General features: G+C 39.6%; 1 long non-coding RNA gene across 1 annotated transcript in view; it reads right to left on the bottom strand.

The window, feature by feature from the left end:
* Positions 1 to 9,974: 9,974 nt before the first annotated feature.
* Positions 9,975 to 20,272, bottom strand: part of LOC135175470 (uncharacterized) — a 53,577-nt gene continuing 43,279 nt past the window's right edge. Inside the window, exon 7 of the long non-coding RNA XR_010302366.1 lies at positions 9,975 to 10,993. This is a non-coding gene — a long non-coding RNA (uncharacterized LOC135175470). The remainder of the gene's footprint in view (positions 10,994 to 20,272) is intronic.

The raw sequence follows: 20,272 nt of genomic DNA, 5'->3' as shown, positions 1-20,272 counted from the left end.
CATTAATGAGCATCATATATCAGTCTGTCTGTTATTAGATAACATTATCCCTTAAAACTAGCAAGTCATATAGTACTTTATACTTTTTACCTTTATCTTTAGAATTAGCTGCTGACATCCTCTCCTGTTACACTGGCCTTACTATTAGTAATAGTGAACCAATTTATAAACCCATTAGTGACACTTTTTCCCGAAGATAAAAACAGTCAAAATTATCTGGCAGCAATTAATCTTAATGGCTGTATGCAGTAAACAGCAATGGGCTAATTCCAGCTCTGTCAGCCCCATCAAACAATCCCACATTAGGCAGCTTTTCACTGATCCATTAAGCATATTCAGAACAACAACAAATTCAATGCTGAAGGCATATGCACTAAACATTACAACAGTGATCTTCTGAAGCCATCATTATCTCTTAAATAGTACTTCCCCCATGTATTATCATTATGCTGTACATTAGAAATACTTTGATTAAACTCCCTTAATTCATAACAGCCAGCTGCAGACCATTTATGCAGTTAATCTCAACACAACAGCTATTGAGGAAATATAACAAATGAAGGCTGTAAACTGGAAGTCATTACTATGAAAGATACTGGTTTCCTAGCCCTCATAGTGCAAAGTGCACGGCAAGATTGCACTTTAGGATGAGAGCAATGCAGACTGAGACCACTGGTGACCTTCCACATCCTGTAACACATGCAGAAGGAGTGTACAGGAGCAACCTGACAAACTGTCAGCAGAAGTAGCAGAATCATTCAGGAGCCCCTCGTCCACAGAACCAAAATGCCAGGAGAGACCTGGCTTGAAAACTGCGGCCTCTTCATGGCTTTGCTGGCTTCATTAGGAGCTCACAACAATTTGTCTCTATGAAAGAATGGTTCTGAAAAACTGAAGACCTTTGAGTTTCCTTTCCCACAAGTAATAGCTGTTTTGAGAATTTCTATTAGATTATTTTCTCTTTAAGGTATAATGGATATGGTGTGGCAAAATGATTTGCATAAAGCTTTCCATGGTGATGTAAACAAAATAATATTATCAGGGCAGAAAGGAAAACAGTAGCTAATTTATATTTCCACTCTGACCTGAAATTCACATGAGGTATCCTTATTTAATAACATGAAAATGTTAAATAGATAAAAGTTGATGGTATTTTTCTTAAGTTTTCATCACATGTACTCCATTTAAAAATACGTGTTAAAAATTCACTCCGAAGGGTTCATACTGCACGTTAGGGAAAAAACAGGAGCTAAGTTTGTGTTGCTAGTCTAGATAGTGCTTTTTCTTAAGGTAGAAAACACCCCAAGAAATCTGTGGGATTTGGGTACAAAAACCACTTTCACAAATTCTTTACTTGTCAAGTGTAAAGAAACCATAAAAATATTAGTGAATAAGGTCTATGTGTTCTACAGTTCTTCAACATATATAAATAGTTTATTTAATTTTACAGATATAAACCACAGACACAGTGTCTACCTTGCAATGAAATGATCAAATAAATAAAAGTTCAATTTGGCACAAGCCTAGCTGCCAGTTCTGATCTTAGTTCCAGTTCATAAGTACAGCTCACTTGAAGGTGGAATGTGAAGTCTTTGCAGCACCTTTAGGATCTGCACTGAGTCGGCAATGGCATGATATGCAACAACACTCTTCAGAGGGCCAGAACATCAACTTCCTGATATATTGCTTAAAACCTGGCAAAAAAAATCTCACTACAAGTCCAGTTTCATATTTCTATCGCTTTTTTCTCTTTCATGCACTGACTGGACCATGTGAGGCTGTACCTCTGCATCATTTTCACTGTGAGTAGCCTATGCAAACAAGTGCTGCATACACCGAAGCATAGAAACATAAAATACACTGGCTTGCCTCTGAGCAGAGCAGTTTAACATGGCCAGTTTTCAAACGTAGCCTTCCCTCTGCATGGGTAGGCAGGCCTGCATACCATGTTAGATGTTGTGCACCACCTAAACAGTAAGTCTACCTGGAGAGTGAATTTTACAAAGACATATTTCATCCTAACCATAAACATTTTACAAACGATGATAGCATTTTCCCTTTCAGAGGGAAAAGAATGGACTTCTGCTTCAGATACAGATTTCAAAACCTTCACTCTACCTACCCTTATCTACCTACCTTCACTCTGCCTTGCCATACAATCTTAGGTAAATAAGTTGCCTTGGTCTTCCTTTTTTTTTTTTTTTATCATTGATAAAGTGACTTTTCCTTATATCAGAGCTCTTGCTAAGGCTAACTGGTAATGAGTACAATGTTTTCAAGGATGTTGTTCAGAAAGCCAAATAGAAAATATTTACTACATCATTTATACTGAGGTACTCTGCTTCTTGGCCATCAAGACTGGCTCCCCTCATCAGAATCGTGTAGGATCTTCAGGCAACAATAATTCTGTCTACACAACAAAGCTACTGTGAGCTCTTGCACAACTCAGCAGGTCTCACCAAAGTTTGAGATGATGGAAATGAGCAGAAATTCATATGATGCTCAAGAAGGCAATACTCCTTTAACTCCAGCCTTCACTTTTGCTGCAGTAAATGATTTACTTTTTCACAACTAAGAGGAGATTGATTTGTTTCAGGAAATTATTTTTCCAGATCAGTCTCATTCACGACGTGCTAGAGCAAACTGGATTCCAATCTTTGGAAGTACTGGAGTTCAACTTTACCTCTATCCCGTTTTGGGTGACCAGAAGATAACCTATAACAAGAAAAGCACCCAGAAAGCAGGTCAGTTTCTTAACCCTGTAGAAAGAGTTGATTATTTTTTTATCTTACACAGAAGCATTTCTAGACATGAGTTTCAGGCAAAAAGGAGTATTAGGCACATTGTCAAAAATCAAAACAACAGACATTGGGAAGTCAAGAGCAAGAATTTCTAAGACTAAAAAGTCTCAAGTGCTTAAACATAGTTGAAGTTTCCTACTGAACATAAATCTAGGTGTCACAGATGAAACTCATATGTTTCAGATATATGAGCTATTAATTTGAGAAAAAGAAGTTCTTTCCACGCTTAAACAGACTGACTCACCATCCTCTCCAGCAGGCAGAAATATCTGTCATATGATCTACAAAAGTTACAAAGTGTGCTTTAATAATTAATAACAACCTTTGTCCAGCTTCACATATTTCTTCCTTTCCTAGGAGCATTTTCTTCCTTAAAAACTGTGAAAAATGTCATAAGCAACAGAATTTCAACAATTCATTTTAATTTTTGAGATGTGATATGATATGATTTGATCTAAAGAAATCCAAATAGGTAAGTGGTGACCTTCAAAAGAAAACAGAAGATCTGTACATCCTTTTCTCATAGAAAATGGGGCAACAGAATTCATCTTTTCACCATGGACCAAATTCTTGGGAGTACAGAGTAATGGACACTCTGCAGATGACAAGTAGTACAGCTAAGAATGACAAATTGTTCTCAGTTGCTATTGCTCATACCAGTGCAGAAATTTCACTTAGTTGCAGTTTTACCAGGCAACATTTTATGTATCTAGTTATTTAGCTATGACTGACTGCAGAAGAATGTACAGCTATGTATATACCCTCTCAATTCAGTTACAGGAAGGCTACTTTGTTTACTTTCCAAGGAGCATCTACTAATCTTGAATTAAGCTAACCAAATGGTGGTGCAAGGAGTTTATAAAGATTCCCATCATTCTGCCTTGCACATGACCCAAACACACAGCTCCTACTGTAGCAGTAAGAATTTGAAGCAGAATCAGAATCAGACTGCTTTGGGTTGGAAGTGACCTTGGAGATCATCCAGTTCTAACCTCCCTTGCCATAGGCAGGGACACCTCCCACTAACCCAGGTTTCATTTTTGTTGATCCAAATGACAGTTTCTTTCCCAGCTGGAAAACAGAACCACCCCAAAAGAGAACTATGTCCCACAAACAGCTCTTCTCTCATTAAAGAAGGTGTCCCCTCCCCACCTCCAGGTGCTCAGAGAATGACAGAATCAGACTGCTTTGGATTGGAAGTGACCTTGGAGATCATCCAGTTCCAACCGCCGTGCTACAGGCAGGGACACCTCCACTACCCCAGGTTGCTCAAGGCCTCCTCCAGCCTAGCTCTGACCACTTTCAGCCTTGGGACCACCACAATTTCTGAGCAACCTGTTCCAGTGCCTCAGCAGCCTCACGGGGAAGAATTTTGCCCTCATTTCTGATCTTAATGCAACTTCTTCCAGTCTGAAGCCAACACTCCTCATCCTGCTGCTCCACACCTTTGTGCAAAGTCCTTCCCCAGCCACCTCACAGCTGGCACAGAACAATGGGAAGCCTCCTCCAATCCAAGCACACAATGAATGTGTGTGTAAGGTGTCCCAGCCCATGGCAGGAGGGGTTGGAGCTAGATGGGCCTTGGGGTCCCCTTCCAGCCCTGACAGTTCTGTGATTCTGTGAAACCAGCACTTTGCATCACCACACTCAGAGTTTCCTTGCATTGAACTCCTGACTTCCCCATACCTCCCAGCTACCATCCCCAGGGCTTTGGGACTAAAGAGAAAATATACCTACCAAGTTTCTGTTAGAAAATCATTTCTGTTAACTACAGATGAATTTTGTTGATGGGTTTTAGTTTAAATTGTTAACGTTGGTTCTTAGTTTGACAATGGATGAATAGTCAGATGTGTATTGCTCTTGTGTGTGTTTCTGAAAGGGAATATGGTATTAAGGAGAGCCACAAGATAGTTTGGTCATACTATGGCATATTTTTCTTATTATAGTTATGTTTCAAAAGGATCAAACCTGATTTTCAAAATGATGGTAATGTTGTCGTTGGTCTAAGCTACTTTGAGGCCACCCAACAGTGGTAAGGATCTTTGTCAATATTCTACCAATTTCACTAGTAAAATTGACAAGGCGTGCCTTTGGCTATCCAGTCTGAGATTACAGTGTAATGTGCATAGAAGTAGAGGAGACTGTTCATCAAATTATTGCTAATAATGCCATTAATAGATATCAGAATGTGATGGTTTGGGTGTTCCCTGCCCCCCCACACTTTAGAAATCACTCAGACTAGACTCAGCTGGCTCTGGAAATATGAATGAAGCTTATATTTACAGCTAGCACAATATACAAGCAGATATTTACAGTATATACAGTTATAGACAGAAATATACAAAATAAAAGGTAATACAGAAACACAACTCCCCTCCCAGAAACCTGAGTCCCCAGAAGGGCTTCCAATCACCCCTTCACCTTCCCCCTACCCCTCTCAACCTTACCCAAGTCCCAAAGAAGAATGGAAGTTCAGCCAGGGGGTTAAGAAGCAAAGTGGATTAGCTAAGGAAATGGAGGGTGTGGTTAGGAGAGAGAGATGCAGCTCAGAGCTCTCCAGCAGCAGAATTGAGACTGGTTGTCTATGTTTTTATTTCTTGTTCTTATACATCTCAGCAAGCCTATGAATGAAGTAGACATTGCCATTGTTTTCCTTTCACAGCCTGTCATCTAGTTCTTCTCACCAAAACATTCTAGCTAGCTTCAAACCTGCACACAGAAGAATGTGAATCATGCCTTAAAGGAGTACATCTCTACTAAGAGATGACAAAGACAAATGTTTCTCAAGTTTTATTTTGTTCACCTATTTATTAAATGTTTTTTTAGCATGAACACTTCTATTGCTAGAATTAAATGAAGCTCTAACAAATAATTCATAATTGCCCAATTTTATGATTTTTTTCACAGTTCTTCAATGGCTTTATACAGTTGGAAGAAATTCCACACACAAGTAGTTTCTTTTTTCTGCAGCAAGGGGATTAATGTGTGCAAACTTTGACTGGGTCCAAGTGCAAACTCTGCGTGCTGACAGAATGTTAGGAAATTCAGACTAATGAGTGGTCAGCATACAAAAGTAGTGCTAGAAATCAAAGAAAGCATACTGATTCATAAGAAGCACTGCTAAGGAGTGTAGGGGTTTCATCTTTAAGGAACAGAATATAAATACTGAAATGCAGAAGTGGTTTTCAATTTTTTTTTGATTTTGCAGACAATGTAAAAATGTTCTTACTGGAGAGTAACATCTATGTAACACGTTTAAACTTGCAGATAATAAACCAATTCTTTCAGAGACCACTGTCAGGAAGCCCAAGGATCCCCAAGGATTCACAGGCTACAAGCAAGAAATCACTGAAATTTATAATGTCTAATTTTGTTTCTGTGCTAGACTGAAACTAGCTAGAACGTTTTGGTGAGAAGAATTAGATTACAGACTGTGAAAAGGAAACACTGGTGATGTCTACTTCACTCATAGGCTTGCTGAGATGTATAAGAACAAGAACATAAACATAGATAACAGAGTCACTCTTTGTCTGGGCTTTGGGCTGAACTTCTCTCTCTAACCTAACCTGCCATCTGTGTGATTAATCCATCTGCTTCCTTAACCCCTCTGGCTGACCCTCAAAACTATCTTAAACATAAGGCAAGATCTAGGGTAAGGTAGAGGGGTGGGAGGAAGGTGGAAGTCCCCCCTCCTGGGGACTCAGGTTTCTGGGAGGGGTGTTGTGTTTGTGTATTACTTTTTACCTTGTATATTTCTGCATATAACTGTATATATTGTAAATATATTGTATATTCTGCTAAGCTGTAAATATAAAGCTTCATTCAATTTCCAGAGCTGCTGAGTCTAGTCTGGGTGATTTCCAAAGTGCAGGGGAATGGGTAACACCCAAACCATCACAATTTCCTAAGTTTGCCATGTTGTCTTGAATCTGTTTATTAATAATCTGGGTTTGTGTTATTATTCTGGTTATACATCTGAAAAAGAAAGGGAAAAAAAAAAGCCAAACAAAACCAACAAACCCAAACCACACAAAACAAAGAAACAAACAAACCTAAAACACATGGAGAAGTAATTTTATTGAATTACATTATGCCTCTTCGAAGAAAAAAAAACTATTTCATGAAGGAAAGAAAAGAAATAAAGGTATTATTCAATGCATATGCAATATGTCAGTTATTTATAACCAATTTGTCAATGAGCACAGAGCTGCAATCATTGCAGATGAAAAAAAAACCAAACCAAAACCCATGTATTGTTTACACACGCTCTGAAACCATAGCATCTTAATAAAGGAAGAGGAAGGCACCAGAGTAATTAGAAAGGTATATTGTAGCGCATATAATGGCAAAGGAATGTTTGTATTATAGTCCAACACATCATTAAGGATACAATTGTTATTTAATGTGGCACAATCATCTTACTACTCTTCATGAAAGCCACTTAAGTAATTACTTTTCTTAGCTCATTGGCTCTATGAACTGACAGTTTAGCAAACTGCTATGTCTAAAGAAATACTGCATTCCCATTTTAATAATACTTTTCCTGTTTTTAAGCTTGACTGTTACTGCTTACCTGGAACAGTCATTTTTCTCTTTTGAAGAAGTGCTGAGAAGACTGGGAAGGAGAAGGCAAAAGTGGGTAAGGGGGAAAGAGGGGAAAGAAGTACTGAAAGCTTCCAGAGCCATCTTAAAAAAATGGAAATAGTAAATGAAAAGTTCTACTCTCTTTTTTTCCCTCTTTAGTGTATTCCTTCCCCCCAGTCTTGTTTTTGGAATATTCCTACATATATGTGTATATAAATATAAAGTAATGGATCTGTTTATATGATGTTTAACCATTTCTGTATCTGTTAGCAGCAGAACATTGGCTCAATAGTGCAGCACCTTGAGTCATTTCTAATCTGTTTTTAGGAGAAATAGTTTGACTAAGCATAGTTTTCAAAATTAAGGAGAGTACAGAATTAAGAAAGTTAGTGAGGAACATTAAGTAACCTATTATGTTATTTTCTGATCTTTTTGCACTTATGACCATAATAATATAAGAGAGCAGACAAATATAATCTATATCCTCAAAGACCATTTGTGGTTTTTTTTTTTCCTGTCATGCATATTTTAACAGTAAGTTCAAGATCATTCTGCAGAGCAAGCCCAGCATTCAGCAGACAGCACTGAAGTGCAGTGTTTAAATTTCCCAACAGCTTGTGCTTTTTCTCTTTTCTGTTTTAAACTTTAAGGTCTCTTTCAAAAGAAGTAGTCTTCTTATTTGCTAGCATTACAACAAGGTAAGTCCGAAATACCTCTATCTTATTTGGTAGATCTATGTTTGATACTCTTTGTTTGAACAGAAGTGTCAGCTGTATTTTACTTTATTATATAAAAAAGTTTCAGAATTTAATTAAGGGTCAAGTACTTGCAGTAGATAAATGCAACAGCTAAAGCATATTTCTGATCTCTCTGAAGACTGCAATCATGAAAATTATTATCATTGAGTAAAACTGGTCTCAATGATGGTGACTGGGAGATGGAATCTGTGTTACTCAGCCATAATTTACATAATAATGGGTTCCGAGTTTTCATCAGCACCTTTTGTTTGTACAGTGCTTACTGCTACAGTAAATTGTCAAAATGTCATTCCTATCCAATCAGCCAGAAAATATCAACAGTAAACAAGGCACAAGAAGAAATTCTCTGATTAAAAGTATGGTAGAGGAAACAGTAAAACAGGACACTGTAACAGTCATAGCAATCTTATTCTGATATCTTCAACAGCACTGCCAAACAACTTCTGCAACATTTTTATTGTTATTTTTTTAATGAAGCAATACTGCAGTGTTGTCATTAAAAAAATCTCAGCAAACAGTTAGATAACTGCTTTGTTTACACTCTTGTCTTTGTCTTTACCTGTTTGTTTCCTCTTCCATGTGGCAAACTATTTCACTTCTCCAGGCAAAATAGACTCAGCTAAGACGTTACTTTCACTGTGGGTTGGGTGGCCACAGACCTATGAGAATAGTACTCAAAAGCAATGTAATCAAGGAAAATACTGAGTCTTAAATAAACATGCTGGCCGAAATAAATCTGTCTTCCCTGTCTAACAAACACACAAAGCCTGACAGTATTCAGTTTGAAGTGAATTCAGTGTAACTTTTGGCCACTCTCTAAATTTCACAGAAATGCAAGGAAAGGGGCAGCATGAATTGGTCACAGTGTAGGCTTTATGGACATCGTACTTATATACTATAGCAGAATTAAAAGTTTCACATTGTGTTTGAAATACTAATGAATAAAGTGGCATCCTGCCAAGGAGAACCAAAAGCCACCCTTGTGCTCAACTGAAACATTTGGCTCATATAATACTTAATTTATTTCCGTGAAGTGACAAGTTACATAAATGTATCTTTTAAACAGAGATGCAAAAAATGTTAAAATCAGATTCTCTATATTGTAGTTCATAAAGGTTGACACAGCCATTGGTGTATAAACAGAACAGAAATCAATAAACTTTCCTTAAAGAGGACTTCCAGTACTATGCTCTTTAAAATCTTCAGAAAGGACAAGATCATGTAGTTGAGTCACCACAGAAAAGACTCACAATGCCTTCTTTTGGAAACGAATAGGAGTTTTAAAATCTATTGAAATGAAGTGTTGACATGAGGAAATATTTTGTAGAACTTTCAGGTTTCTTTGCCATTCACTGTATTTCACTTGGCTACTTTTAATTTTTTTTCCCACTCTTTCTCTTTGGAAATCCTACATTGTCCAAGCTTTTTCGATTAAGCAGCTTGCTTGAATGAAAGCACTGTGATGATGCTGTGGTGCATCAATAAACAGAGTGGCTCTCAAAGCAGGACAAAATGCTGAGAAACAGGGCTGATCAGCAGTAATTACTCTGATGCTTCATGCAGTACAAGGAATTAACTCTTAGGACTTTGGGCCGAATGGAGAAGTAGCAGTTGATGTTCATCATCGTGAATGCCTCAATGCTTTGAACCAATGATGAGTTTAATGGAGATGGGAATTCAGTGTACATAAGGCTTTTTCTTCCTTTCTTTCTCCACATCACCTACCCCCTCCCCTCCCACTTAAGAATATGAAGCAGAGTGCAGAAACCAGAAATGATTCAGGATGCTGAGCAGGCTTTTTTTTTTTTTTTTTTAATTTATTATTTTCCATTTAAACACAAATAATTGAATGAAGGGATGCTCATAGAAACCACATTTATGGGAATATATCCACCAGGTTGAGGAAGACACCCATATATCAAGTTAAGGAAGTGGAATTGCTTTAAGGCAGACCTGCAGAAACTAAGGTACACAAAAATACACAACAGGAGGGGAAATGCAGCTAAAAAGGCAACTAGTTAGCAGCTGCCACTATGACCTTTAACTGCATCCATGGTAACTGGGCTAAAGATGGAGTTCCATTTTATTATTCTCACACCCACAATGTTAAGCCTATGAATCCCACTGCAATTTAATGGCTGAAATCAGAAGGCAGATCTGTGTTCATTGGACCAGTGCCGACATCCTCTTAGCTAATGAGTGCAATAAACATTTTCATGCCAGGAAACCAATGCAAGTGGAAATATTATGCCATGCAGAAATCTATCCCCTAAACACAAAGAAATGGTCAGTAAAGTCAGTCCTTTATGATAATTTGCATATACTGTAATTTCTCGTGTTTTAGGTCATGCATCTTTGAAAGAGGAAGATATTTAACTCATGTATTCTTTTATACTGTGGAGTGCAACAGCATTCATTTCATATTAAGAATCATTGGAAGAATTATGTATTCCAGAGTTAATGACTATTACTGCCTCCAATTATTTTCCTAAAGGAATCTTAGGTTTTTAAATAGTATTTTCTTCTTTCATGCATCTAAAATGTATTTCATGCACTTCCAGGCTGTGTATGCTACCACCAACTGAGAAAAACACAGTAAAATAGCAAACTGTTTTAACAAGAAAGAGGCCTTTGTGCTAACTTTTGGTGCTATTGTAATTCGATGCATAGAGCTTTTCTTAGGAATCAGTGACAACAATGTCATATCTTTGTCATGTGAGCTGAAAGCAAGACATATATCACCCTTACTTGGCCTGAAGAACCAGAGCAATGACAACAGCAGTTGAAAGGATCCGTGCTAGATGTTCTTTGAATTCTTAAGCACTTCCACCTCTAAAGTTCTGTGGCAACCTGTGAAATCGACAATGAGAGGTACAGAGTGTAGCTAACACTTGATTTGCAAGCATTTACCTGGTAAAAGTGGTATGGCTGAAGTGTAGACATAATTAGAAAACCCCCAAACAACTGTAAATAAAACAATTCAGACCCATTGAGCTGTTAAGTCATTTACCTCTCCGTTTTCCCCTGAAGAAGGAGCATTGTTCTAATAACACAACAGACCAAGGTGAAGAAGAAAACTCAGAATGCATAAATGTGCAGCTGGGAAATGAAGGTCACCAAAATCTCCTTGAACTCTGGGGTAAACTCACTGCATTTACTCCAATGTAGTGCAAAGACATGAAACTACATGAGTGTATTCATAAGGAGCTTTACGTGAAAGATCCCTGCCTCTCACAGCCAACTTCCTTCTCCATCGTAAAATATCCAGAATTTTCTTCTTCTAAAACATTAGCTTGGCATAAGGAGAGAAGGCTTAATGACTTCCCCTGACAAGAACTACATGTATTTTTTTTCTTCTTATGGAATACTGCCAAATATCCTTTGTAATAAAAAGCCTGAACTATTTTGCTAACAGAAGCTGCTTGTTCTGGTAACTGGAAAGGTCAGACAGAAAATAATTTTGGTGTTTCTTATCTTTTAAAATAATGTCACTTTTTATCATTAAGGTAACATTTTTGGACAACAAAGAAAAGGGAAAACAGAAGATGTGATACACCAGACCACCAGGTACATTATTCCTTAAAAGACATTAGGTTAAAAATTCTGTTAGCCAATTATACCAAAGACTGAAAATGTCACAAAAGCCAGTGAAATCTCCCTGGTAACATTCAGAAATAATATGCTTTGGATCATACTGTATATTAAATGACAACTGTCAATTTAAAAAAGAAGTCCTCCAAAATCTTTGATGCATGATAATTTAGAAGTTGAAACACACTGTTCCTACCATTTAATATCTTTGAGAGGAAAAAAGCTTTTGACATGTTAACTAATGTAAAGGAATAAGGGCTCCTCTCATTTCCCTACCACAATACTGGACTGCACTGAGTGTCTTTCTGTGATAAATGCAACAAGAAGCAAGGTGATATATAACAAGAGGCAAGGTGGTATATAACAAGGGAGGTTATTCTTCCCCTGTACTCAGCACTGGTCAGACCACACCTTGAGTACTGTGTCCAGTTCTGGGCCCCTCAATTCAAGAAAGATGTTGAGGTGCTGGAACATGTCCAGAGAAGGGCAACAAAGCTGGTGAGGGGCCTGGAGCACAAATCCTATGAGGAGAGGTTGAGGGAGCTGGGGTTGTTTAGCCTGGAGAAGAGGAGGCTCAGGGGTGATCTTATTACTGTCTACAACTACCTGAAGGGGCATTGTAGCCAGGTGGGGGTTGGCCTCTTCTCCCAGGCAACCAGCAATAGAACAAGGGGACACAGTCTCAAGTTGTGCCAGGGTAGGTATAGGCTGGATATTAGGAAGAAGTTCTTCACAGAGAGAGTGATTTCCCACTGGAATGGGCTGCCCAGGGAGGTGGTGGAGGCACCGTCCGTGAGGATCTTCAAGAAAAGAGTGGATGAGGCACTTAGTGCCATGGTGTAGTTGACTGGATAGGGCTGGGTGCTAGGTTGGACTGGATGATCTTGGAGGTCTCTTCCAACCTGGTTGATTCTATGATTCTATGATTCTAAGAGGCAAGGTGGTATATAATTGGTTTATTTAGGTAGGAAGTGTATACAGTTATGACTATTGCACTGCCTAACAACAGAGAAAGGTGAGATTTCAAGTCATAAATATTGTACAGTGATACGTGCAGTATGTCTTTTAGTTAAAATGGGCATTTGAATGGACATTGATTTTCAATATTATCTAATCTGCTTTTCTGTCTGGGACTGTAGCACAGCATGATTCAGAGGGAGCTGTCAGTCTACGAATGTGTAGCCCTTACAGGATAAAAGGTCCATTGAACTGCATGTTAGTTGTCTTTTCCTTGTTTGTCTGTCTTTGGTGTTTTGTTTGTTAGGTTTTTTGTTTGATTGTGGTTTTTTTGGGTTGGTTGATTGGTTTTGGTAATTAAAAAAAAAAAAATTACTTTTCCACTGCATAGAAGACATTCATAATGCCTAGCTTTAGGCCTGAGTGGCTTCCAGTTAGCTGAGGAAATCTCCACTGGGCAGTGTTAGCTGGTGATACTCCTTTTTCACTTCCACTGGGCTCCCAGATTCATCATCTGTGGAGGATGCTTGATCCTACCCTGCGAATGCATTTCAGCAGTCAAGGCAATAGCTCAAATCTTTGTGCTTTTGTCTGGGATGAAGCTAGAAGTCTCTCATTTTAAGGATAATCAGAAGTTGTATATACCATTTGTCTCCATGTAGCAACTTCTCTTGTCAGTGAGACAAAGGAGAAAAGGTATTTAGATAAATTTCTGACCCTGGGCCAAGGCGGTGTCAAAGAGTCTAAGCCATAGGTGATCAAATAATATGAATTTGGTTCATCAGAAGCATTTAAGGTCCAATTTTGGAGCTGTTTGAGTTAACACCCTGTAGAAAATGAGACTAGCTATCTAAATAAATAGTAAGGCTCTAGGTACCTTTGTTGGCCTTAATGTGTGTGTGTTAGTTGTTAGGCATGGCATGAATGGGGATTCATGGACCTGAAAACCTCACATTGAAGGTTCACACTTCTCAGTTGTTGGCAGAATATGTTTGAAGGTGATTCAAAGACAAGTCTGTCCTTAAAAAAAAAAAAAAAGTCTTAAGCAGTATAGACCTCACCAACTGGTGCCATTGGACTCTGGGGAAGAGATTAGTTCCTGAACCTCTTCTAATTAACAGCATAGACACAGACTGGAAACACTGCTGTACATTGCCTCAGATCAGCTGCTGACTATTTTCAGTTATTTTGCTGAAGAGCAGACCACAAGTTAACCATATCAAGACTGGGAAGCTTTATGAATTAATTCAGTAAAGCTTTATAATAATACTGGAATAAAGTGAAATAGAAGATGAGAAGATGGTGCTGAAGATGGTGCCAAAAGTGTGAAGAAGGCACTCTGTTGGGAAATATTTCTGGCTCTGAAAGCAAGAGAAGGTGGCAGAAATACTCTTCTTGAAACCTCAGTTGCACAATAAATTTGAAGATACAGATTTCTCTGTTGTGGAACTACTGAGCCACTGGCACCTCATTCTGTTAGATCCAGGAGTTTTATAAAGTGGGCTTCATGTCATGGGTAGGATACATAGTGTCTTTGGCTGCAGAATAGAAGGAGCATCCAAAATGCCATTACTAATGAAAGATCTTGTGTTGACAAATACGATGCAGACCTAAGCTATGTATATCCCAGTAGATCTAATAAAGTGTAGAAAATTAATAGAAGCATCTGGAAGAACCAAACAAAGGTGTATTCCAAAGAGCTATAAACAAGATGACATTTTAAACTTTTATATAAATGAAATAATCTTTATATACTGCAGAACTTTTACAAAGTTGAGGTGGTAAAACTATGATGCCTAAAGCATATACTTCTTAAAAAAAATGTTTCTGGTTTGAATCCTCAAAAGCAAAATTATGTACTCATGAGTGTGATCTAGGAATAACTGTTTTACTTGCTGTTTGGCAATCCAAGCAATGTATTTAATGCAATTCCAAGCACAAATACAGGCTGAGCAGTGACTGGCTGGAGAGCAGCCCTGAGGAGAGCGACTTGGGGAATCTCAACAGGAGCCAGCAGTGTGCACTTGCACCCAGAGGGCCAACCAGATCCTGGGCTGTATCAGAAGTGTGGCCAGCAGGGCGAGGGAGGTGATTCTCCCCCTCTACTCTGCAGTGGTGAGACCACACCTGGAGTACTGCATCCAGTTCTGGAGCTCCCATTACAAGAGAGATGTGGACATGCTGGACCATGTCCAGAGAAGGGCCACCAGGATGATCAAAGGACTGGAGCAGCTCTGCTGTGAGGACAGACTGAAAGAACTGGGGCTGCTCAGTCTGGGGAAGAGGAGGCTCCGAGGTGACCTTATTGTGGCCTTCCAGTATGTGAAAGGGACCTACAGAAAAGCTGGGGAGGTACTTTTGAGGCTATCAGGTAGTGACAGGACTAGAGCGAATGAAGCGAAGCTGGAGATGGGGAGGTTCAGACTGGACATGAGGAGGAAGTTGTTCAGCATGAGAGTGGTGAGAGCCTGGAATGGGTTGCCCAGGGAGGTGGTTGAGGCCCCATGCCTGGAGGTCTTTAAGACCAGGCTAGATGAGGCTCTGGCCAGCCTGATTGAGGGTAGGGTGTCCCTGCCTGTGGCAGGGGGGTTGGAACTAGATGATCCTGAGGTCCCTTCCAACCCTGACTAATTCTATGATTCTATTCTAATTTCAGGTAAGTTTAAATAAATTTATGGATTTTTTTTTTTAAATTTCATCCTATAGAAAAAGAACACTTTAAAAACCATTTCCATGCGGTGTCAGTAGCCCAATATATATATAGGTACCTAGAAGTGGAGTACATTCAGAAGGAGAGTTCAGCTCAGAATTTCTTTATCTCAATGCCTAAGATGTTTCTTGTAAGATGAGAGAACAGGATCACATTCTTCTCAGTCAAAAAGAGAGGGATCTGACCTTTCCTTTCTCACTTCATAGGTGGCTGGTATGTGGATCTAAATATGTAAGAAGTCAGCTTTCTCTTTTGTTTTGGCATGATATTTAAATCCTGCTGTACTTGTTTGTCTTACAACTGTTGATCCAGTTCATTCCAGACTCTTGAATACATTTATATCAATCAAAACTAATGTCTTTATGTGAGTTAACCAATCCAAGGTGAAAAAAATATTCAGCTGTACTTTTATCTCATAAAGATAATGAAAGGGATTCCCATTTGTAATCAAAAAAGCTGTTTAACAATGAAAAAAGGAAAAGATTCTGAATTCAGCTGCTCTGGATAACCAGCATGTAAGAACTTCAAAGACTAGCTAGCAAAATGTTCAGCACATTGGTGATAATTATGATGCACAAGAAATGCTACAGAAGGCCACTAGACATTGTTACTCACCAGACCCCTTCCCCTGCAGTTACTCTTATGCAAAATAATACAAAGCTGACACTGGATGTTTCCTCTCTGATTCCATGAGACCAGGTACTAGAAGGATGTTTCCAAGTTCTTTCATTAGCGGTTCAGCAGTTAGTGTGAAATTACTCCTGGAATAATTTATGGATAGGTCAGAGGCAAACAACAAAGAGAAGATTAGGGATTAGTAAACAAGATTATTAGAAACAGGATGCTTTAATAGAGACCAATCCTAAATTACCTTTCTAGAAACCAGGATGAAAACCACAGAACTGAAAATGTGAAAGCCACTACTTAAAAATATGGAAGATCCATACTATAAGAGCAACAAAACTGCTCAGAATTGTATGACGTAGGAAGAAACCCAGCATGATTGCTGAACAGTCAGGCAGGGAGCAGGACAGGTAATCTTTTACAATCTGGGGAGGACAACGCTGCAGTATTGTATCTGCTCTGCAATCCACTTTCAGAATGATACTGGAGCCACTGGAGAAAGTAGAGAGGGAATGCAGATCTGTTTTGAAAACACCTTCTGGTGAGGCATCTGAAAAGTTGGGTCTTTCTGTTTGTGAGGCAGATGACTGAAAGGTGACTTGCTTATGTCATATATACCTTCTCAGGCAGAAAATAATGGATATGAAAGGACTCTGTAATCTAGTGGAGAAAGGCATAATAAGAACCAAAGCCTGGAGCCTGAAGCCAGATGAATTCAGATTGGAAATAAGGCACATACTTTTAATGTTGATAGCTATTAGCTATCAGAACATATTATAGAGGGAAGTGGTGGATTTTCCATCTCCTGAGATCTTCAAATCAAGATTAGATGCCTCTTAGGAAGACATACTTTAGCTGCAGAGAAATGATTTGGCTCAAGGTGGGGATAACTGTGTGAAAGATAAGTGCCTGTGATGGAGAAGAAAGCAGATTAAATGATCTAAGGGTTTCTTTTTGCTTTTTACACTATGAAAATTTGAAAACCTTCAGTAAATGCCCAGGAGTTAATCTGAGCCCACCACCTCAGATTTAGCCCAATCAGATTATTGCTGCATTGAAGTGCAATTCACACCCCATCCCTCACTCATATTTTTTGCAGAGTTTACCCAGAGGGAAATCAGATTTATTGCTGTTTACTTTCCTTCAGTATTCTGATAAGGCAATGCACTGTGATGGGGAAATTAATGGAATTGATGCAAAGATCTGCAACCACTGTTTAGACTTTCACTCACACTTAATTTCTAGACCTCCAAAGTGACATCATTGTCTCTGTTAAGCACTTCTAGGGTTGAGGCATGGCAAAATGCAGAAAGGTTGTGTTCACTGTACCACCTACTACCATTTATATGGCTTTGATTTACAGTCTTCACTCCCAAACCACAGGCAATTACTGAAAAACCCTGGCTTCATATGTAAATAAAGGTGACAAAGAGAACTGTTTTCCAACTTGTGTCATCCATAGATACAGGAAATGGTGGAAATTTGTTATTATGTTCAATGTGACTTTGTGAAAGGATGCTGTATAGTTCACAAAGAGAAAATACATGAATCATAGAATCATTAATCAACCAGGTTGGAAGAGATCTCCAAGATCATCCAGTCCAACTGAGCACCCAGCCCTATCCAGTCAACTAGACTGTGGCACTAAGTGCTTCATCCAGTCTTTTCTTGAAGACCTCAAGGGACAGTGCCTCCACCACCTCCCTGGGCAGCCCATTCCAAAGCCAATCACTCTCTCTCAGAAGAACTTCCTCCTAACATCCAGCCTATACTTCCCCCAGCACAACTTGAGACTGTGTCCCCTTGTTCTGTTGCTGGTTGCCTGGAAGAAGAGGCCAACCCCCACCTGGCTACAACCTCCCTTCAGGTAGTTGTAGACAGCAATGAGGTCCCCCCTGAGCCTCCTCTTCTCCAAGCTAAACAACCCCAGCCTAAACAACCCCAGCTCCCTCAGCCTCTTCTCACAGGGTATGTGTTCCAGGCCTTTCACCAGCTTTGTTGCCCTTCTCTGGACATGTTCCAGCACTTCAACATCTCTCTTGCATTGAGGAGCCCAGAACTGGACACAGGACTCAAGGTGTGGCCTGACCAGTGCTGAGTACAGGGGAAGAATAACCTCTCTCATCCTACTAGCCACACTGTTCCTGATGCAGGCCAGGATGCCATTGGCTCTCTTGACCACCTGGGAACACTGCTGGCTCATCTTCAGCCTACTACCCACCAGTACCCCCAGGTCCCTTTCTTCCTGGCTGTTCTCCAGCCACTCTGTCCCCAGCCTGTAGCACTGCTTGGTTGTTGTTGATAAGTAAGAATGTCTCTTGCCTGATCCTGGTCTTCTGTATTAGACAACTGGAATAATTCAGTTGTGGGACTTGTATTTGAAAAGAATTGTGTTGATGCTAGCAAGAAAACCAGGTGGATATGGACTTAAAATTAAGGGTTCAAAGCCTCATTTTATGGTAATGAGCATAATAAGAAGAAGCTGTCCAAGGTAAGAGGGATTGGTTTAACAGAGAGAAAGAGGAAAATAAAAAGTAATTGCATATTTGCAAACAAGCAAGAAGAAGACAAATACATGCAGAACAGTTCTATGGTATTTTAAGGCAGAAGAAATCTTATTTAACTCAAACTGTCAAAGTTGGAAGTTGTCACTATGGACTCCCTCTACTGCCAAAAGAGAGATGTGCTTTTAAAACATGATTCAGTTGACCTGTTTTAGTCATCTTCTTCAGGATGAGATGAATCACACCCTAAAAGTGCCTATTTCTCTCCATTGATTATGAAAAGAGTCTAGGATGGCAATCTCAGATGTAGATGTCGCAGTTATAGATTTTTGTATTTGGTCAGATGAATCCCACTATTAGAGCCTATAGATTCTGACACATCTTCACATTTTTCCATAATCTCTTATTGAAAAAACAGCTGGTATGGAAAAGCAGAGAAGATACATATACATTTGTATCAGGTGCAATTTACTGTAGAATACCTGGAAAATTGACATCATCTATGTCAAATGTTGACATTTTAATGAAAAACATCAACAGCCAAAATACTTCATCACAGAAAGAAACTATTTCTGTGTGGAAATACTGACACGTGACCTCAGCGGAGTGATAGGTCAGTGCTTCACACTTCCAGTCTTCTCTATAGGGGAGTCTCTACCTGGACTATATATTCCAGGATTCATCTTGGTGCCTTCCATTAGTAATCACAGAATCACAGAGTGACAGCATGTCAGGGACTGGAAGGGGCCTCAAAACATCATCCAGTCCAACCCTTCTATGAGAGCAGGATGGCCTATACCAGACCACACAGGGACATGTCCAGGTGGGAATATCTCCAGAGAGAGAGACTCCTCAACCTCCCTGCACAGCCTGTTCCGGTGTTCTATCACCCTCACAGTGAATAAATTCCTCCTCATGCTTACATGGAACTTCCTATGCCTCAGCTTCCACCCACTGCCTCTTGTACTGTCATTGAGCATCACTGAGCAGAGCCTGGCTGCATCCTTCAGGCATTCATCCTTTACATATTTATAAACATTGATGAGGTCATCCCTCAGTCTCCTCTTCTCCAAGCTAAAGAGCCACAGCTGCCTCAGACTCTCCTTGCAAGAAACATGCTCCATTCCCTTAATCATCTTTGTGGCTCTGCATTGGACTCTCTCAGACAGTAATATGTCCCTTTTGAACTGAGGGGCCCAGAACTGGACACAGTACTTCAGATGCAGCCTTACCAGGGCAGAATCGAGAGGCAGGAGAACCTCTCTCAACCTATTAACCACACACCTTTTAATAGACCCCAAAGCAGCAGGCCCTTCTGGCTACAAGAGCACATTGCTGGCTCATGGTCAACCTCCCATGAACTAGGACCCACAGATCCTTTTCCTCTTCACAGTCCTCATCAGCCAGGGAAGACTCTTTTGTCATGATCTCCTCTGGTGCCTCAGCTCTCAGGTGCTCCTGAGGACAGTCTCCAGCATCATAGATGAAGACGAAGAAGGCATTTAGTAACTCTGCTTTCTCTGTGTCCTCTGACACCAAGGCACCCACCTCATTCAGCAGAGGGTCTACATTGCCTCTAATGTTAGCTTAACTTGCAATGTATTTGAAGAAGCCCTTTCTGTTATCCTTGACATCCCTTGCAATGTTGAGTTCCACTGAGGTCTTAGACTTTCTAGTTGCCTCCATACATCCTCTGACAAGAGTCCTATACTCCTCCCAGGTGGCCAGCCCCTCTTTCCATGA

This window comes from Pogoniulus pusillus, chromosome 5, assembly GCF_015220805.1.
Source record: "Pogoniulus pusillus isolate bPogPus1 chromosome 5, bPogPus1.pri, whole genome shotgun sequence".
NCBI lineage: Eukaryota > Metazoa > Chordata > Aves > Piciformes > Lybiidae > Pogoniulus > Pogoniulus pusillus.
The sequence above is the reverse complement of the archived record's forward strand: the minus strand, read 5'-3'. Positions and strand labels throughout refer to the sequence as shown.